This window comes from Silene latifolia, chromosome X (assembly GCF_048544455.1).
Source record: "Silene latifolia isolate original U9 population chromosome X, ASM4854445v1, whole genome shotgun sequence".
Lineage (NCBI taxonomy): Eukaryota > Viridiplantae > Streptophyta > Magnoliopsida > Caryophyllales > Caryophyllaceae > Silene > Silene latifolia.
In genome coordinates, this window is record NC_133537.1 from 188622950 (window position 1) to 188640764 (window position 17815).

The window sequence follows — 17815 nt, forward strand, 5'->3', positions numbered from 1 at the left end:
TCCATCATTGATATCTCCCAAAAAGATGGGGCAATTCCTCACCCAATGGCCCATGCCATGACAATAAAGGCATACATTATTGGTAGTCCCACTAGCCAATAAATCCCTATGGTATAAATTAGACCTCTTACTTCTCTTCATCTTCTTGAACTTTTTCTTCTTGATGGCAAGCCTTTTGCGAAAACTCCCACTAGCTTTCTCATTTCTCCTTGCTTCCAAAGACAAGGATCCCATGGTGTTAGTGAGGTTGCCTTCACAAGACTTATTCACCAAGTTGCTAGTTGTGATAGGAGGTGAGGAAGTGGTAATGAAGTTAAGAGTACCATCAGAACCAATGCCAAAATGAATTTCTCTAGTCGTATCAAGGTTGTTTTGAGAGCAAATTTCGTCGAACGATTTATGTCATGATTCAATAGTGATCGGTGTTAATGAGTTGGATGAGTCCATTGCGAAAAAGATAACTACAAAAAGGATTTGAAGGAAATTAATTAACATTTATCGTTATAATACTTGCAAATTTTAATACAAGTATAACATTTATATAGTGACCTATACCCAACTATAATAAATGATTCCGAGATCCAAAATTCATATTAACTTATATGTGAGCCTACGGGCCCTTGATATATGATTTATTTACACCTAATTTCCCTCTTTCTTTTATGCATTCCGGCTCATATCGAGTCGGTTTCGTGTGCCTTTCCTTGCATTTTGTGCCCAATCCCCGTACTTGTTATTTTGTGTATCCTTTTGCAGGAACCGAGTCGAGTATAGAGGAATTGGGGCAAGAAAGGCATTCCAATGCCTTTACATGAAGAAGAGGTGAAAAATGGTGAATGTTGTGTTCTGCCGGCAGACCGGCAGCCGGTCCACTGGCAGAACACACTTAACAGCTATAATATCAAAGTTGTAGTCATTTTTGACCGTCCTGCCGGTAGGAGTGCCGGCAGCCGGTCCACCGGCAGAACGCAGCAGCAGGCGAATTGGGCTTTTCTCTTCTTTTCTTCTTAATCTTGGGCAAGCCTATAAATACCCCCTCCTTAAACCCTTTGTACACACAACCCTAGATCTGAGAATTTTCTATAAATATTTGTAATCTTTCCTTAATCAAGCTTTAATCTTTCCTTAATAATTAGTAATTACTTAGTAAAATTAGTTAGTATTAGTAAGAATCAATTGTTTACACTTGGTTTTTGAAGATTGTATTGGGAGATTTTGGAGGTTTTCCTTCTTATTATTCAATCAAGCAATCACTTTTACTTGTGTTGGTATATCTCCTCTCTTATTTACTTGTTAATCATTTGTTTACATTTTGTTTTTTGTCTCTTATAATTGCTATAATCATCTCCATGTTTTCTCTTTATGTTGTTTGTTCTTCTCCTCTTATTATCATGATTAACTCCAACATGAGTGAGTAGTTACCCTTCTAGGGTTTAGGGGGAGCCTAAATAGGATTAGTGGGCATGATTAGTTGATAAGTTTTGAGTCTTTGGTGTAGGAATTTGTCTTTCTTAGCATTGCATACAAGGTGTTTGACGAATTGAGTGAGTGAAAGCTTGTGTCTTTTTGTCTTACTAACTTAATTCCTCCTTTGAATGAAAATTTGTTGGTGGTCTTGTTGCATGTTTTGAATTAGTTGTTGCTCAACGAAAGTTGGTAACCGCCTCTAGGACGAACCCTCACCTTAGACTATTTTATCGACTTGTCGCCCCTAGTTCATTTAGGTGACCCCGAAGACCCTAGTCTTTTAATCAATCGTATTCATCTTCATTCAATCGTTTATTTAGTTGCTCTAGTAGTTAAAATCAAAACCCTTTTCCTTCATTTTTGACTAGACTTGACTCTTAGTTAGGCTAAGTGGAAACCCCCGCCGTCTTCGTGTTCGACCCCGATTTACAACTAAATTGGGTTATTATTGTTGGTGGTAAGTGTGTTGACCCCACCGTTGAAAACTTAACCATCAACCCTCTACACCTTTACTAATATAACTTGGTGGGTTAACCCTCTTAACCGATTCTACAATTAGAACTCTCGGTCGATGAATTTACGTTAAGTTCATCTTTAGCCCGAACTTTTTGCGGCTACGGTCGCAAAATACCTTCGTTTAGATCAACCAAATTTTTGAAGTGTAATAACTACTTATTACCCCACTCATCCATTGTATCCCTTATGAAATTGAGATTCATGGGCTCTTACTATTTGGTAAAGCTAAGTCTCAATCTTTTAAAATTAAAGTCTTGTCAATTTATTATCTATTAATTTTAAGTGAACCAAAAGTCGAATTCTCGGTAATTATAATTGACACGGTCGAAGACTCGATATGATATGCATGTGTTGTTATGGCGATTTGGCAATGCATGCAACATATTAAAAGAAATGCAAAGCAATAATAAATTCCTAGTATGGCCATCCTAAAATAGAAAATCAAATAATCTATTACATATTCGGAGACCAACTCCTTTGGTCCCTTGAATCTTCAAGTGGCACGCCTCCCTAGAACATCGTCTTGTCGGAACGCCTTTTCAAATGGCACCGTCTTGAAGAAACTCCGGAATTACAAATAATAATAAAAATACATAGCTATTCCTATTATACATTTGTAAAATGAAAAACTAAAAAAAGAAAAGTGATACAAGATCACATTAAATTACAACCGAATCAATATCCCCTTACATTACGGGTAATATTGATTAAAACTAAGACCATACTAAGATAAAATTACATAATTCAAAATTATATAAATAAAATATGACATTCAACAATAAAATATGCAGCATTATATATGTATCTATCATGCCAAATTATGTGCCAAATCGCCCTATTTAACTTATATCGATTATATAACCCGGTTTTATGGAAATTCGTGATTTTAACTTATTAAAATCGCTAAATAATACTAAAATCAAATTTTAGTTAAAGTTCCTAACACTCTTAGGTCTCAAAAATTAGTCATTACTCAATTTTTGACAATAATTCAACTTGTTATAATTTTATGCTCACTCTAACCCTAAAATCATAACATTTATGAAATAAATCCAAATTAAATTACAATAATTTCAAAATTTGAATTTTAAATTTTTGAACATTCTGAAATATATCCATGACACTCATAATGTCAAAAACCATGGTTAAAATTTTTGAATTTATTTCGAGAAAAATGTAGTTGCGATTTATCGGTTTTATCAAATAAAACATCTAAAGTATTCAAAAATTAATCTAATCAATTTTACAACTTTAGATCTGATAAGTGGGACATAAATGCAACCTAAAATAATTTTCTCATGCCATGTGATTAGCTTTAGCTATTTATGCTAAAATAGTCACTATTTATGTTATTTTTACTCTAAAAATTCATCAATCATGCAAAATAAATCAAGTTTATCTCAAATTTTACACACAGTGGGTACAATGTGCATGTGACAACATATTAAAAGTTCATGGCCTTTTTCAAAGTTTAACTATATTTAACCATTTTAACTCCATTTAATTCATTTTTATCTCATAAAAATCATAAATCATCCAAAATAAATCAAATTTATACGAAATTTTACATACAATAAGTAAAATATCCATGTGAGGTCATCTAAAAATTTCAAGGTCAGAGACTATGTTAAACTATTTTTAGCATTTTCAATACCATTTTAGCCATTAAAATGTAATAAAATAACTAAAAATCATTAAAATGAGCAATAAAATACCATAAATCATAAAAATGACCCAATAACATTTTAGGACCAGAATATACAACATGCATTAAGATTTCGTGGCTTTATCTAATAAATCACAAATTTTTAGTTTTAATTAATTTACTAATAACTCGAAAAAACTATAAATCGATTATGCATGCAACATCCTATGCTCTGATACCAATTGTTAGGTTCATATACCTATAATTAGACATCTCTAATAGTGATTTAATTAACATTTTAATTATGAGTTCTTTAGATCTAGTGCATGCATAACTAAATAAGAAATAAAATGAGAAAAACAATGATCCTTACATTGTTGATGGTTCGAAAATTTGGACACAAATAAGGACACCTTCCTTATTTGTTCTTGAGCTCAAATGTAATGGATGATCCTTCTTAATCCCAAGTACTGAGATCCTCCTCTTGTTGCACCCAAAACAAAAACCTTAAACTAATATATTAACTAACAAGATTAATATACTAGTATCCTTAAAATGATTCTAATAATATTCTTATTACTACACTAGTAATCTAATATTGAAATTAGAATTTTAGATGAATAATCTTTTAAGTTTCTAAAACTAATTTTAGAGAGAGTTGACAGAGAAGGACAAGAATGTAAGATTTTTAGAATGTAAAGAAGTGAGTTTTGTCACTATTTCTTGAATGTAAGTTTTTTCAATTTGTCACTTGTCACACAATGTCACATGTAGCATGTAACATGTTATTAATTAATTTAATGCATATTTATCAAATAAATATCATTATGTACATTAATTAGATTACATATAACAAATTGTCTAGTGATTCTTGATCACATAAATAAAATGGGTCATATAATTATAATTCACAACATATTGTAATCATAATTAACCATTCATTCTTATCTCAATTGTTTCATAAACAATAACCAATTTTAGTAATAAAATCTTTTAATTACTAAAATAAATCTTATTTAATCAAATTACAATCAGATATAAATATTCTCACTAACAAAACAATTGTTCAATTTTAAGGGATTGATCAACTTGTATCGACATATAATTAATCAACTTGTCTATTAAGAGAATTGTCCTATAGGTGTGACCTTAAGGGATCAACGGATCACCACCGTCAAACGACAATATTGTCAAATTCTAGTTAGCCAATCATTACTGATTAATGTTGATCAGTTGACTATATAAATGAATCATCCCTTACATATTCTTAATTTGAGATTTAAACATGTGATCGCACTATTGTTGAGGACACGTACTCCAACACGAAGTTCCTTTAAGGGGAAAAGATTGTAATACCTCATAGTTATAAGACCTGTACTCGGTCGAGTAAACCGAGTACTCGACCGAGTTGAACCCACTCGACCGAGTAAGGGACCGAGTGAGCCTACAAAGTTGTTAATAACCCCTTATTCGTAGGCTACTCGACCGAGTGGAGGTTCACTCGACCGAGTGGAGCCGCCACTCGACCGAGTGAACCAAGCACTCGACCGAGTGCTGCGGGAACCGCTGCGTTTTCACGCGTGGGATTTTCTTTTAATGGACCTTGACATATATATATATATATATATATATACCCTATTTTTCAGATTTTGCCTATTTCCAAACCTTATTTCCTTCTCTCTAAAATGCTCCTACCTCTCTCTACAATCCCTACTTCTCAATATCCTAGATCTACAACTATGGGTGAAGGTTTTGGAAGATTCATTCACATATTCTTGTTCCTAGTCACTTGGTGAGTCTTATTCTACCTTTTTCCCTTTAATTTAGATAATTCGTTTTAAGACTAAACCCTAGAATTTGGGGTTTTTAATGGGTGTTGTTAATTAGTGTTTTAATTAGTATTAGGAGTAATTAGTGGGTAATAATGAAGGTTTAATTAGTAGTATTAGTTGTTGTAGGATATTTTGTGATAGTTGTTATGGTATTATGTCGGATGAGACGGTCTTATGATAGGGATGCTTGGTTGTTTCGGATTTACTTGTGAAGAATGCTAAAATGTAGGTTAATCCTACTCAGGTTCAATATTGTGGTTGTCACATGTTTTATGGCGGACGTTGTAATTAGTCTCATGTAATTAGATTAGTTGCATTACTAATTATGTCATTAAGAGGTGATTGTGGTGGTTATGATGTATTATAAGACAATGTTGGTCAGGATGAGTCGGTATTTGGTACACTAGTGTAGTATTGCATTTGTTGTTGGTTATCTTGTATAATGGTGGTTTGTGATGGTGTCGTGGTTGTTGAGGAGACGGAAGGCGGTTGGGAGACCATCTTCCGCTTGAGTCGCCTCTTGTAGCTCTCCAAGAGGAATGTGCACATTAATGACTTGAGTTTGGAGGGACTCGTGTGGTTGAGACACGACGTCTAGCAGGGCATGCGGTTGGCTTCCGGACCCGGTACGTCTGGGCGTGTCCGGGTACCTGTTGTGGTTATCGGTATGTCTGGGCGTGTCCCGGTACTAGTGTGGTTGACGGTACGTCTAGGAGTGTCCTGGTACCAGTGTGGTTGTCGGTATGTTTGGGCGTGTCCCGGTACCAGAGTGGTGGTTGTGTGATATCATGTCAATTATATCAGTCGTGTTTCATACTCACACACTTGAGTTGTGTCAGCTTGTATTTATTGAAACTGACGTTTGTCTGTCTGGGTAATAGTCACCTATTTCCGGGGTGGCCTGTGTCGATCCATATGATATTTTTGATCATATGGGGAGCAGGTTAAGTACAGGTTGTTTGAATAGCATGCGGGAAACGAGATAAGCTTGATGAGTCACGAGACGAGTATAGTTGACTGGAAGAGTATAGTGTCATGAGTTGTACTTTTATTCATTTGTTTACATTCATGTAATTCATTAACCATTATATTTATAATAAATGTTCTTTAATTGTATTTCCGATCTCACTACCTTGGGAAACCGAGATGGTAATGTAATACTACGGTTTTATGTATCTTTGGGTACTCTATCGAGTGGAATTTACTCTGTCGAGTAAGTAGCTTTTACGCAAAACAGTAGTCTGCCTTTACGGTACTCGATCGAGTAAGTTGGGGACTCGATCGGTTAAGGGGCACTCAATCGAGTAAGTCACTTACTCGATCCAGTAAGTGTGTTTTACGGGCTTGTTTTGACTGGTTTTGTTAATAACACGAGATTAATATAAAAGCTTCCGTCACTATTTCTTAAACACCTTTTCAACATTCATAAACCTTTTAAAGAGATTAGAAGTTATGTTGTTCACATCTCTCGCGTTATTGGCAAATCCCAAAGCTAGGTTCGTCGGATCATCTCGTTCTTTACGCCGTTGTGATCATTGTGTCAAGGGTAAGTTCCTTGTATAATTTTTATAGCGTTTGGTTGAGTTTCTTTAAAACCCTAATTGGGTAATGTTGGGGGTTTTGGGTGTTTTGTGATGTGTGGTTGGTAATTATATGTATGCATGTTATAGGAGGAGGATTCGTAGAGGAAAGATTCTGATTAGCTGCTAGGTCGTTTGTGGTGATTGCTAATCTAGGTAGGGTTTCTCTACTCAGTATTGGTTATATAGTGTTGTTGGTAATAGTTGTTGTTGTTGTTGTTGTTGTTGTTGTTGTTGTTGTTGTTGTTGTTGTTGTTGTTGTTGTTGTTGTTGTTGTTGTTGTTGTTGTTGTTTGATTATCATATTGGAATTGGCTTTTGGTAATTGTTGATTGTGTAAGGTGATTGTTGTATAACTATCTGTGATCTTCGGGGTGCGTCCCTGACTGAGTGGAGTCACTTGCAGGAGTGGCTTCACGCCCTTGATTCGCCTTTTGTGGAACCCGCCACAGAAGGGATGTGCACATTAATGAACATGGGTTTATCGCTCGGATGAGATGAGCGGGGCTTAGGTGGGAACGGCTGTGGTCCCCCACTGGCGGTGTGGAGTACTTATTGCGATGGGTACTCTGGTAGGACTACACACTTCAGCGTGTAGTCGGGTGTGTGGAGATGAGATGGAGTTGTGCTGATTGAGTTGTTTGTTGTATTGTCTTATTGCAGTTGTTTGTTTTATGTAATCAGTACTGACCCCGTTTAAATGTTTTGAAAACTGTGGTGATCCATTCGGAGGTGGTGAGCAGTTATTGACCAGGTATGAGTTGATGCGCATAGGATAGCTGGGTTGAGTTATCACGATGTTGTTTTAGAAGTCTTCCGCTGTGTCGAACATTCTCTTATTTTGTTTAGCCATTTGACAGTTTTGAGAACCTTTGTATTTTCTTTTATCAGTTTCGGAGTTAGTTGTATCGTTTTAAACATTATTATTATTAAAGAATGTTTCGTTATTGTCTATTTGATTATCATTGCCTCGGGTAACCGAGATGGTAGCATTCTCATGCCTTAAGTGGTCCTGGTAAGGCACTTGGAGTATGGGGGTGTAATAAAGTCGTATAAGAGCGACGATCTTAAACCTCTAACTAATGTACCTAATGAACATAGGGAGTCAAACTAAAATGAACCCGGGTAGGAGTTGTTAGGAGCTAATGCAAAGACTTGGGACACGTCCTAAAGTCGCGATCTCGCCCTACAACTTTGAACCGGTCACCATGGGATGTGTGTCGGGATCGCTATGCGTTTATCTTGTGTGCTGTAAATCTATCTAGTAATGTATTGTGTGAATTGGTGGATGCATGCATGGGGAGGATAGGAGATGTGTGGTGAAAGATGATAATGGTATGATTATATATGTCGTTGATTGAATACATGAATTGCATGATAGTTGATTTATGACGTGGCTTATTCGAAACATGGAAGGGAAGTTATCGTTGTTTGTATATATATAGATATCGTATATATGTTTGTCGTTTTGCATAAAAGTATAGATGGTTGGAAGCGTTGAGTTGAACATGCGGGTAGTATACGAGTCAGCATGACTCGATCGAGTGGGGGGAACTCGATCGAGTAGGTGAGTGACTCGATCGAGTGGGTGTAACTCGATCAAGTGGGTTGTTTTTCGTTTCTGGGTAGTAGTCTGTTTTCGGGCACCCGATCGAGCAAGTTTGGGTACTCGATCGAGTGGGGTCAACTCGATCGAGTAGAGAGGTGGCTCGATCGAGTTCGTTTTTGGTTGCTTTCTAGTCAGGTTCTGGAGTCGAGGCACTCGATCGAGTAAGTGGGCAACTCGATCGAGTGGCCTTAACTCGATCGAGTGGGTAGTGGTACTCGAACGAGTGGGTTTTACCCAGGTTGTTTTCCGTGTTTTGAGATATAGGGAGTGTGTTCATGTTTACCTTTTCTTATATAGTTTCGAGATGCCGCCGAAAAGAACCGAGTTGTATGATAGGGCTGTGAGTGTAGATGAGATCGTTAAGATGTTGGTGATTGGTCCGTTTCGTATTCACAAATAAATAGATGTGGTCGTTGGTCACGGTCGAATCAAAACACAATTTATAGCTTAACAAGCAACTCTACAATTAGTAAAGAGGCAAGTAAAGGTCGGATCCCAAGGGACGGGAGTTGAAATGAGATTTCTATTGTAACTAGCGATGTCTAAGGGGTGTCACAAATTGGGTTGATGTAGAAGGTTACTAAACTAGAATAACAATGAAAATAAACAAGCAAGATGAATAAAAAGGGGTGTAAACAATTGATTAAAGGCACTAGGGTGTCATGGGATCATAGGGGAATCATGGGATATGATCATACAAACATGTTCTCAAATTATAAGCAAGCAATTATTGTTGTGATGGATTGAGTTGGGTTATATCTTACAATCCTAGGAAAGTTTGGGTCCCGGAGCTGAATCGATTAGATTGTACAACACCTACAAGTCGACTTAATCTTCCCTACTCAACAACATGCATGGTCTAATGAGACTAGAGTTGGGTTATGTCTTACAAGTCTCATTGAAAAGATAGGAGATGATAGTAAATGCAAGGATTCATAGGCTTAGCATTTCATCAAGTATAACATGTGCATGAGTTGAGATCAAAACAAGCAAGCAAATAAAGCATGAAAGCATATTAATTTAAGCATGAATCATTCCCCATGTTGGTTTCCCCTAATCACCCATTAACCCTAGCTAAGAGACTACTCACTCATTATCATGTTGATCATGCTAGCAAGGTTGTCAATCATACTAACAATATGAAACATGATGAATAAATGAAAGTAATTAACAATAATTAAAAAGGGATTAAGAGATTATACCTACTAATGATTCCAATAATAAAGCAAGAATAATAGAAGTACTTGAATGCTAGATTGAGAGGTTGTCAATCTCCCAATAATAACCCAAATAATCTTCAATTACCCAAAATAAAGGATGAACAAAAGAGAGATTAAAGAACTAAAACTTGGATTAAAACTTGATTAATACTTGATTACAATATTGAAGAGAGTTTTGATTGATATTAACTACACTAATTATTGATAAGAAGAACATGCTCCTCTAATTAGCCTAATGGGGTATTTATAGTGAAAATTAGGGAGGATGCATTAGGGTTAACTAAGGGCTAAACTAGTAATTACACTTTTAAGTTGAGCAAGGAGGACCCGGTATTTTCTGAGAGAAGGGCTTCTCTTTTCGTAGCTTGAAGAAGGCAATCCGTGCTGTGAAGAAATCCGGGCGGAATAAGGTCGGGACGGCCGGATTTGGGCGATGGAATCCGAGCGGATTCTGGGGAATCCGGACGGATTGTTGAGGGGGAATCCGAGCGGATTCTGGCAAGGGACGCTCGGATTGTGCAGGACGGACGGATTGCTGGCAATCCGCTCGGATTGTCAGTCAGCATAGTAACTTCTTCTTTTTCTTCCCTTTTCTTCATAAATTCCTTGGGGATTTCCTTGGGGACTCAAGGATCTTTCCTCAACATTGCTCTTCTACTATGATATGTACAAAGGCCTTCTAATCTTGTCTCTCCTTGATGCTTGGTCATTGGATTCGATCAATTTAGTCTTGTTTTGCCATGAAAATGCAAGATTCTTACTCCTTTCCTACCAAGGGATCAAAATCTCAAAGAATATGCAAAACAAAGAACTAAAGATAAGAAATGACCCAAATAAGCACTAAAAAGCATGGAAACAAGGCTAATTCGGGGGCTAAATATGCGCCAATTATGGTCACATCAAATATCCCCAAACCGAACCTTTGCTCGTCCCGAGTAAAGAGGTGACAAAGACTAAGACCAATACTAACCTATCCTAATAATATAACTGATATGAGACAATTAACGGGTCTCACTCCGCCCCTTCAACTCACAACAAGACAACCATGAGGTAGGATGCCTTCTTGCAAGGCAAGGTGGGTCTTGCCAAAATGGCGACACATCCAATCATTAAGCACACAAAATCAAGTAATGGATGCATCTACAAAAGAATAGCCACTTTCCTCATCTAAGTGGCGGAAATTATCTACAAGGGAAGCAATTCAAGGGTACACAATCCTTCATAGATGCAATTTGTTCAAACTACTAAGCCTAGAAGGATACCAATAAATCACCTCCAAAATGTGTCAAGCTAGGGTACCTTTGTCCTCAATTGTTAAATGCTTTTGTCAAGAGTAGTCTCCCTATGGCGTTAGAAACACTGGAGGATCGCGGAATTCCCCCTCTTGCCTAGATAAGAAGAAGGGTCGTCCCCTCTCTACCATGCACAAAAATGGATATGATGGATAAAGGGATCGATAGATATTTGGGTTTCATTTTGGGAGTTTGCTTTTGTTTTTCTTTTTCCCCCCAATTTCTTGTGGCATTTGACATTTGAGAACACTTTCTTTGCCATTTCTTTTTGATTTTTGGCATTTCAATACTTGACAATTTTTTTGCATTTTTTTTTTTTGAACATTTTCAAAGTCACCCCAATTAGTAACGAGGGTGCCTTGTATTTGAAGCTTAGGAGTTCTATTTTTGCTCCTCTTTTCATTTGATGCATTTTTGCAAACTTTCTTTCATTTTTCATTTCATTGAACTCAAATTGATTTCTTTTTGTGCCCATTCCCTTTGATGACAAAAATATGGTAGAACATGGATGATGGATGTATGGGTGCATGGTTTCAAGGGTCACCTTGGAATAAACGGTAGCCAAGGAGTTATCACACCACAAGGTACTCTTGACTCGGCCTTAAACCATGGGTCAAAGGATACTAGCATGACACATCCTAGGGTATTTTACAAATATTCTAACAAGCAAAGTCTTAAGAAGAAAAAGCATCTACTAGGGCCTATATACACTTGTCAAGCTTCCCAAGTAGACGGTTTCGCAAAATTTTCTAACATGCAAACTACATGCCATGATGCAACTACCATATAAACATCCTAATGCATATGATTCTACCAACTAATATGACAAACAATCTAAATGCAAGTCCTAAGTTCACATTGTTGTACCGCATCAATCAAAATGAAGCCACATAGTCATTAACATAAAGAGGAAAAAGGAGATTGGAAAGATCATACCATGCGGTCTTCAATATCCTCATGTCTCGGATGTGGCGCAGTCAATCAATGTGAACAAGGATGAACAAAAACAATATATACAAAACAATATATACAAAGGAAATGAACTTGTTTTTGGGTTTTCAATTTTTTTCAATTTTTATGATTTTTGAAAATTTTCAATTTTTATGGGTTTTTTTTTGAATAAGAGTTAAATGTTAGAATTCCCATCCCCACACTAATATGGGCATTGTCCTCAATGGGCAAATTGATGGAAATTATGCAAAGATGATGCATGATTTCTACACTAAATGCAATTCTACACTAAGTTACTCTACATGATGCATGGTTTTTGTTATGACGGAGAGGATAATTTAGATTACCTCCCGTTGCGTATGCATTAACTTCGCCAAACCGAGTGAGACACTATTGCTAATGTCCAAGGATGGGTATAGTTCATGCATACACTATGCTTATGCATGAAACTAGTTTGTCATTTTGGATTTTACAAATGGGAACAATAAAATAAGAACACCTCAATGGTACCTAGGTGTGAGTCCTTTGATGTTGCTAGGACTAAACCAACAATGATCAAAATTAAATAGAATACAAAGAGATATAGACAAACCATGGGAGTGTAGGAGTCTCCAAGGCTTGCTAGTCTTCCATCATGCTATCATCATCACCACTTCCCTCATGAGAAGTGGTCACATTGCCACTTTCCTTGTCATTTGCTTCTTCACTTTCTTCCTCATCTTCCTCTTCACCATCCCTTTCTTCTTCACTTGCTTCTTCCTCAATATTATCATCAACTTCTTCATCATTTCCAACAACCTCATTGTCTCCCACCACGTCCCTAGATGCACCCGGAAATAAGACTTCTCTATCCGCCCAACTAGGCAAAGGACAAGATGGATCAAAGAGTCCTTGCCTAGCTAGATATAGGAGGGGTGGATATTGAGCCAAATATGCATTTTTCCGATCTTCATGGGCTTGCTTGTGCATTGCTTGCATGAGGAGAGTCACATAGTCTTTCCCAATTTCAATTCCTTCCGGTTTGAACTCTTCATACTCAAAGGGGTAAGGTGGTATGACAATGGAAGAGGAGGGAGCTTCAAGATCACCCTTTTGTTGTTGAATGATATACTCGGCTTCTTCGGAAAGGGGAAGTAGATAATTGGTCCGGTGGACGCTTAGGCGACAAATCTTCGAGGGCAAGGTGAACGATCTAGCTTCACTAGTTAACCATCCATATTTAGTGTCAAGGGGGTTATGAGCAACCCACTTGAACTTGTGAATCATAATATACATATCAATAAGATAGCCACCTTCCTTTGCTTTGTACTTCTTATCCTCATTGAAATTAGGATCAAAGTGCTTGGCTAGGAGTGTGACTAGGCCGCCATTGACAATAACGGTTGTGCCCTTCTTCCCATTATCAACATTAAGCCATCTTTCTACCAAGAGCCTCAAAGAATTGTAAGGCTTGGTAAGAATTCTTCCGATATTCAAAGCCGATTCAAGGAGAATAAAGTCAAGTCTTGTGAAATGATTGGTGTCTTTCCTAGCAATTATGGTATTTTCCACAACCTTGTGCCATACTCTTATGCCCGGATGATGGACCAAAAGAGCACGACATGCATGAAAATCCTCAAATTTCTTCCCGGAGATTGCCTCCCAAAGAGGCTCGGGGTCATACTTTCCATAATGCTTAAGATAACTTGATTCATCACTAAGACCCAAAATTTCACCCAATTCCGTAAAGGTAATGCGTCTACTAACATTAGCTAGACGAAACTCGAGATTTTCTCTATTCTCAACTTTGGTGACTTTTAAAGAACTTAAGAATTCCAAGACAAGGGAGGGGTATGTCAATTCCTTTGTTTCAAACAATTTTTCCAACCCCATGGCTTTGAAAAAGGCTTTTGTTTGTTCAAGAACACCCAATTTTTCCAAGGCATCTTTACATATGAATTTGGTGGATTGAATAGATTTCATAGCAAACTTGACAAAGGTATTTCTATGGGTATCGGAAATAAAAGTTACCTCCGGATAATGCAAAAGTTGATTAATTACCGGAGTAGAAGGTGTTGATGGTCCCATAGAAGGTTGTTGTTGTTGTTGCACTTCCAAGTTTGGTGTTGCCACCACCATAGCCAAAGCTTTCTTTGTTTGAAGAGCCTTTTGCCTTTGTGAGAGTGCCTTAGCCTTTGGTGCCTTTGTTGCCTTTGTTGCACCCTTAGTCCTTGCCATTGATGAGCTTAACCAAGAAAAGAGTGAAAAATCTTCAATTTGTAGGATGCCCAAATCGATTTGAAGGTGAAAGGCTTTGCCTTTATGAAAACAAAAATCGACTCAAAGGTTGAAGATTTTGTTCTTGGTTTTGGTTTTTGTTGAAGAAGGAGTGATTAATTTGTTGTTGGAAGGGTGGTTTGATTTGTTTTTGTTGAATGTTGTTGAGGGTTTTTGTTTTTATGATGGAGGGGATGAGGGTTTTGATGTTGTGGGTAGTGTTTATGAATGAATGAATGAATGAATGAAGGTGGGAGGGGTTTTTAAAGAGGCCGAAAATTTCAAAATCGGCAGGGCAATCCGTGCGGATTAGGCTCAATCCGTGCGGATTCTGCTTCTTCTACCTTTGCAAAAGCTCGCCTAAAGACGGGCGGATTTGGTACAATCCGCTCGGATTTGCTGAACACGGGACGGGCGGATTTCTCCAAAGACGGACGGATTTCTGTCCAGAGAAATTTGCTTGTTTTTCTCAGCTGCAAAGACGGGCGTCTTATCCCCAGGACGGACGGATTTCGCAGACGGGCGGATTTTCGTGAATCCGCTCGGATTCTTTAACAGATCAAGAAAATTTCAAAATTCAGCTTTCCCGATTCAGACGGGCGTCTTTTTGCAGGACGCTCGGATTGCATAAGACGGGCGGATTCTTGGGAATCCGCTCGGATTCGTCCTCTGTGTACACGGATTCAGTTCCACCCGTGCACAACGCTTTCCCTTTATCATTCTTCCATTCTTTCTTTCAAGTCTTGTGTTTTTCTTTGTGGGGGCACTACTAAGGCATGGATAGCCTAGGCAATTGCCATCCCCACACTAAGGTAAAGCACTACACATCAATTGAAATTGTTAGTCCCTCCCTCACTTCTCTCTTTCATGACAATTATTTTGATCAAAGTAAATAAAAAAATCCAAAGATGACAAAAATGCAATACAAGAATTGAAATGTAAGTTAGGGAGTTAGAAATATTTACAAGTGGTGGTTTAGGGAGGACTCCACCAAACTCTCATTCTTGATGAGATGTCAAGGGGGCATGTTCAAGGTGTTGTTGATGTTGCTCAACACCTTGAAAAAGTAATCAAAAGCTTGTTCATTATTATGGTAGAGGTCCTCAATAGACCGTGGCCCTTGTTGTTGATCATGATCGATGGCATTCCCAATGTAGGGATTAAAAATCCCTTCAAACTCGTCGTCCCAAAGACCACAAACTTCATTGAGTTGATCATTGAAAATCTCTTGCTTAGATGGAGACAACTCTCCCAATTTCTTCTCTTGGCCAATGAGGCCATCCTCTTCTTCCTTGGTTGATTTTGATGAGCTTTGCAAGCTCCCCTTGTCATAATTCACTTGCTCTTTGAATGGAGCATCTTCAACTTTCTTCCTCCATTGGAGTTCCGATTTCTTCCTTTCATCTTTTCGGCTATAATGATCAATCATGAAACACGGCTCATGCAAACGAGGAGCTCTCATAGTCTTGTCAAGATTAAAAGTTATGCTTTCATCTCCCACTTCTAGAGTGAGCTCTCCATGTTTCACATCAATCACCACACCGGCGGTGTGTAGGAAAGGTCTTCCTAGGATGATTGGAATGTTGGAATCTTCCTCCATATCAACAATGACAAAGTCCACCGGGATGAAAAACTTCCCACCCGCACGGGGACATCTTCCCATATTCCTAACGGTGTCTTCGTCGATCTATCGGCCATTTGGAGTGTGATGTTGGTGCATTTAAGCTCTCCCATCCCCAACCTTTTACTTACCGAGTACGGCATGACACTCACACTAGCCCCTAGATCACATAAGGCTTTGTTGATCGTTGTGTCGCCAATGGTACACGGTATTGAGAAGCTTCCCGGATCCTTTAACTTTGGAGGTGAACTTCCTTGAAGTATTGCACTACTCACCTTAGTGAAGGCGATAGTCTCAAGTTTCCGGATCGACTTCTTCTTTGTGAGGATATCTTTCATATACTTCGCATAGGCCGGAACGTGATTGATTAATTCCGTGAAAGGAATTGAGACTTCTAAATTCTTCACAATTTCCATGAACTTTCCAAGTTGATCATCAAATTTGGGCTTGGCTTGACGACTTGGAAAAGGAAGTCTAATCACAATGGGCTCCTTCTCTTTGGCCTTGTCTTCACTTTTCTTTGAACTTTCTTCTTTTGTTGATTCTCCATCTTTGGAGTTTTGCACAATTTCTTCCTTTTCACTAGCTTCCACAACTTCATCCTCAACTCGCTTCTTCGGTGCTTCATACCTTGTACCACTTCTCAAGTGAATGGCACTAACCGTTTCATGTCTAGGGGGATTACTTTGAGGTGGTAATTGCCCCTTTTGTCTTTGTGAGCTTGAAGATGCTAGTTGAGTCAATTGTGTTTCCAACATCTTGGTGTGAGCTAGAATGTTGTTGATGGTGTTTTTCTTTGCTTGGCTATCTTTTTGCATTTGGGTGAAAAATTCTTGTTGATTCTTTTGCATTTGGAGGACCGCTTTTTGGACATCAAAACCTTGGTCATTTTGGTGATTGTATGGATTTTGATTTTGGTAACCTTGGTTTTGATTGTAAAAGGGTCTTTGATTTTGGTTTCTCATGGGTGGTGGAGTGTATGTTGTTTGAGGGTTTTGAACATTTTGGCTTTTGTATGAGAGATTTGGATGGAACTTGGTGTTCTCATTGTAAAAATTTGAATAAGGGGTACCACTCTTGTAAGCTTGGAAAGCATTAACTTGTTCGGTTGTTCCCCTACACTCACTTGGGTCATGACCCAAAGTTCAACAATTCTCACATATCCCACATGGGATTGATGAGGATGCCGTCATGGCATTGATATGATGCTTCGATGATTTTGAGTTTTCCTCAAGTCTAGCCATAGCTTGTTCAAACTTCAAGTTGATTGTGTCAATGTGAGCACTAAGTTGAGCACCCAATTGAGTAACGGAGTCCACTTCATGCTTTCCTCCTCTAGTATCCTTGCGAGGTCTACTATATTGTGAGTTATGGACCGCCATTTCCTCAATCTTGTTCCATGTTTGATTGTCATCAACTTCGGTGAACATTCCATTTGATCCCATATTGAGAATGTTCCTAGAATCTTCATATAAACCATTCCAAAATTGTTGCACCAAAAACCATTCGCTAAGTCCATGGTGAGGACATGAGCGACAAATACCTTTAAACCGCTCCCAAGCTTCATACAAAGACTCTTCATCCCTTTGCTTAAAACCCGTAATTTGAGCTCTTAGCATGTTGGTCTTTTCCGGTGGGTAGAATTTTTGTAGAAAGCTAGAGCCAACTTCTTCCAAGAATCTATTCCAAGGGTGGCCTTATCAAGGCCCTTCAACCATTGCTTTGCGGTGCCGATTAAGGAAAAAGGAAATAAGACCCATCTAATTTGGTCTTGAGTCACGCCCGTTTGAGAGATAGCATCACAATAATCGCAAAAGGTTTCCATAT

General features: G+C 38.0%; 1 non-coding gene across 1 annotated transcript; it reads left to right on the top strand.

The window, feature by feature from the left end:
• Nucleotides 1-17500: 17500 nt before the first annotated feature.
• LOC141624286 (small nucleolar RNA R71) lies at nucleotides 17501-17607 on the top strand. The gene has a single exon (XR_012534093.1). It is a non-coding gene; the product is annotated as a small nucleolar RNA R71 (small nucleolar RNA).
• Nucleotides 17608-17815: the final 208 nt, after the last annotated feature.